This window comes from Triticum dicoccoides, chromosome 7B (genome assembly GCF_002162155.2).
Source record: "Triticum dicoccoides isolate Atlit2015 ecotype Zavitan chromosome 7B, WEW_v2.0, whole genome shotgun sequence".
Taxonomy (NCBI): domain Eukaryota; kingdom Viridiplantae; phylum Streptophyta; class Magnoliopsida; order Poales; family Poaceae; genus Triticum; species Triticum dicoccoides.
The window spans coordinates 726,671,099-726,675,595 of record NC_041393.1 but is presented as its reverse complement, the minus strand read 5'-3'; the positions used below and the strand labels follow the sequence as shown (position 1 = coordinate 726,675,595).

The 4,497-nt window shown below is 44.5% G+C and overlaps 1 pseudogene; it reads right to left on the bottom strand.

The window, feature by feature from the left end:
- Nucleotides 1-3,106: 3,106 nt before the first annotated feature.
- On the bottom strand, nt 3,107-4,260 carry LOC119340605 (annotated as a pseudogene).
- Nucleotides 4,261-4,497: the final 237 nt, after the last annotated feature.

Here is a 4,497-nt window from a genome sequence, read left to right as displayed (position 1 = left end):
TTTTCATGGTGTATCTGATGATATTAATAATTATTAGAAATACTAAAATTTAAAATTAATCATTAGACAACTCAAATGTATGTCCGTACAAATACACTTGTGCTAAGGAAGAATTGTGTTCTGTTGCAGAACTTGTGCATTTTTTTAGGTTTTAGATTAGCATCATTTTGTCGAACAAAGGCCCTCCTAAATATAAGCAAAGCAAAAAACTTACAATGAGATGAAAAACTCATGTACATCTACGTAATCACTTATCTACTTGGATGCCTTACAGTGTGTTTATATGTGTTTCTTCTTATTTCTGTACTTATAAATATCTTGGTAGATTGTTCTACAATGCATGAGCGCAACATATACAGATTTGTACATGTGCTTGTGTAGCTTTGTAATAACAAATACTCCCTTTGGTACACAAAGAGTGAAGTTTTAAACATCTCTCTTAGAACAAACTTTGAAAACTATTACCACCAACACTTTTTAATTATTTATACGGGGTGGTTAAGATCATATGCATGGTTTTTCTTGAGAATATTTGAAGAGTATTATCAATTTTTTGGTATACATATATTGCAATGGAAATAAATACATGTTGAAGATTGTGTCATATCACTTATATTTTAATTGTCGAATGTATGGTCAAAGTATGACACAAAATACAAAGGAGACTAATAAACCTGAACGGAGATGGTAGTCACTACCACACATATGTGGGTCATGTACCATTATAAGATTGTATGTATGACTTCAATTTTCAATCTAATCATGTGAGTAAATATTCTGCAAAGCCAATCCTACAAAATAAATCCAACATTTCCACTCTAGTTATCCTTAAAACACACTTATGTACATATAGGATACCAGTAGAGTCGGCATCAATTAATTCATCTATTATATTTCAGCATAGCCATCCTCGCATCATGAGTATTACTTACTCGACTGAAATTCCACATCAATTATTTCCCGGCACACATCAATAATATGAATAATTCTATGTTGCGTGAATAGATAATAATCGCATAAACAAATGTTGGGAGCCATATTATTTCGAAAACTCTCGAGGCTCTCTGTACATGTGATGGTGATTGATGAATGGTGATAGTTGATGATACCATTGATGGAATCTATAACGGAGGAGATAATTTTCTATAAGATCATCCTAAACAACCACATTCAATAATACATTCATGTATTTCCACATGACAATGGCAAACATAAGCAACAAAGGTATAAAGTAAAAAATCCATAAAGAAAACAAAATAAATGAAATTTTGTTTGGTTGGTTACAATATTGTCATGGGTAAACAAATAAGGGATGATTGTGCCTATCATCCAAAGTCATCAGAATCGGGTCAGGTATAAGATAGTATGAGATTATAACTAATGTATATACATTTATAACCATGTAACTAAAAATAAACAACAAGTCTGATGCATATCCAGAAAGGAAAATTAGATATGAATTAGGAGCCACTAAGTGCAGAAAGAAGCAATGAAGAGGCTATAATATTTCCACAATAATTCACTAATTATTCTTACTCTAGTACATTTTTTCATTGTGTGGATAAAAAAAGCATCTTAAACATTGGATCCTCACATAACATACGATCAAAGATTCCCCATAATTTATATGCGGTTGCTTATCAATTATTTTGCCAATGAATCCGACCTCCGCCTAGCACATCGAAGAACTCGTTCAGGAGCAGGGCACAACCATGGGGGTGCTAACAATGTTTTGTTTGTCAATTCTGTTTTTTAGGATGGACGAAAAATATAGGTTTCTAGAAAACCTCAGAAATTTTGGATTTTTTGCCCAAAATTGTCAAACAAATTTTGAATTGAAATAATTATATTGTCAAATTAGATTACATTTAACCCAATATGTAAATCAAATAATTTGTACCCAAGCGTTCACCCTGCTTCACCTAAGTTTGAAGGCCGCGGGTTCGATTGTTGGCCACTTCACATTTAAATTCAAAGAAATCTAATTTTTGAATAGTATGAAATCTTTTGGGGGTTTACCTAAATTTCCTGTAATCGGTCGGTTATTGGAAATTTTGGTCGAAAAAAAACCCTGGTTGCTAGCGGCACGCCATGCTTGTGATCCTTCTCCTCCTCGACACAGTGATGCTCCTCATCGAGCTTCTCCTCCTTGCTTTCCTAAGCGGCGGCCCTGAGGATGGAGACGCAGTAATATATGCAGTGCAAGAGGTTGGGAAGAGCAATGGAGATATTGAGGCAGGGGAGAGAGATATGAGAGATGTTGATGATGGAGTCGGGCAAGTAGAGGGGTTAGCTTGGGTTTGGGTAAGGCGGAAATGGACGAAATTCGCATATAAATATCTAAAAACGGGCAGATTTTGCAAATCCGTGGCTAGTCACCGACAATGCATTATTGGGCACAAACTATTTGCTACACCACACCTGATCACCTGTTGTCCAAACTCCAAAGTCATATGAAACGGGTCAGATATAACATATGTGATTAGTAGCTAATGGATATGCACTTTTACTCATGTATGCAAAAGTAACCAACAAGACTAATGTGATCCAAAATGAAAATTAAATCTTAACTAGGAGCCACTAAGCACCAGAGAAACAATGAATATTAGTTGTATAGAGTTTGTCCACAATGATCGGATCCATAATTATGAAAATATTGCTCCCTCTGATTCATATTACATGAATTTTTTTTTAATTTCACAAAAAGTCAGAATTCTTGAATAATTTTCAAACTCACAAATATTGGAAAAATCTATAACCATTTTTTGAAATTAACGCCCCGAACTTTTTTTCAATCCGTGAACACTTTTTTCAATTTTGTGAACTTCTTAAAATTTAGGATTATGAAATTTTTTCATACATTTACGCCTTTTGCTGCAAAATTGTTTTGGCTACCATTTTGTCTGATTGTTCAACTTCTCAATCCTTGAGCACACAGGTTTTCGTCGCGCCTTTTGCTGCCCTTTGATGTTACTCTGCATCTCCGTAGCCCAAATGCAGACCGAGGGATTTTTCGCTTCAGATCCATATATACGGGTAGATTTTTTGCTTTCGCAGGGAAACGAATTTGACATGAGTGAGCTTAAACTTGGACACATATGCAAGTTTCTTTTCATTTCATTTGTTTTTATGTACAGAAAGAAGAAAATCGTCAGCTTTGCCTAGTTCATCTTTCTCCCATTGCTAATTCAATTCAGACTTCAGATCCTAACGAAATGGCGCCTGTCCTACAGTGATTTTCGAGTCGAGTCAGAAATTGCTGCCGATCTACTCGGCCGGATCGAATCGTTTGCTTATCGGTCACCGCATCCTCGAGACCCCGCTGGCGCGCTCCGCCGCCACGCGCATCACGCCATCCACCAGCTGCGGCATGGACGGCAGGTTGGAGCCGCAGCTGACGCCGGAGATGTACCTGCGCACCTCGTCACGGATATCTCCTGCATCGCGGCGGCGAAAGCGGGGGAGAACGGGTACGACGCCGGCGGCGGCGCGGTCGTAGACGACGGAGCGGGCGGCGGCGACGGGGAGGGAAACGGCTGGTGGAAATGGCTGTGGGAGCTGTCGTGGTGGAACCCGTGGGCATCCGTGCCGGGGAGGGAGAGCGAGAGCGACGTGAATGGGTCATCCTGCTCCTCCTCCTCCTCGTGTCCCTGGCTCATGGCGCAGTCCGCCGGCTCGAACACGCCGGCCCGCGCCACCGGCCGGTAGACCTGGGCGAGCCCGAACGCGCCGCCATTGCTGAGGTCGCTGCGGTCGGACCCGGATCCAGACCCCGACCCCGATCCGGAGGTGCTCTCCGGCGTGACGCTGGCGCGCTTGCAGGGCCGCTCCTCCTCGCCCTCTCCGGCGACGTCGACGGCGCCGAGCCTGCGCTTGAGGGAGCAGTTCCAGTGGTTCTTGACGGCGTTGTCGGTGCGGCCACGGAGGTGGCGCGCGATGGCGGCCCAGCGGTTGCCGAGCCTCGCATGGGCGCGCGCGATGATGGCGTCCTCGTCGGCCGTGAAGGGCCTGCGCTCCACCCCGGGCGACAGCTGGTTGCACCACCGCAGGCGGCAGGACTTGCCGGAGCGTCCCGGCACCCCGCGGCCAATGGCCGTCCAGTTGCGCGCGCCGTGGCGCTCCACCAGCTGCCGCAGCGCGGCGTCCTCCTCCGGGCTCCACGGCCCCCTGATCCGGTCGCACCCCTCCATAGCTGGCTTGCTGCTGCTACGACCGAAGATGGAGACTGGTATGTGAGGACGATTGAACGGGTTGTGGGTGGCGGCGAGCGGCGGTGGTGGTTGTCGGGGAAGGAGATGGGAGGTGGTATTTGTAGCCTGGGGGCGGCCGGTCATGTGGGCGGCAGCAACAGCTGGCCGCACGAGGCCCCATCCAACTGCATGCATGCACGCAACGGCACCGGCAACGAAACCTCCTGCCTGGTCCGGTCCTATCCCACCCGCGGCGCTTGTCGTTTGCCCTGGCTGGATGCCATGTGGGGCCGCGTCGCACTGGCCC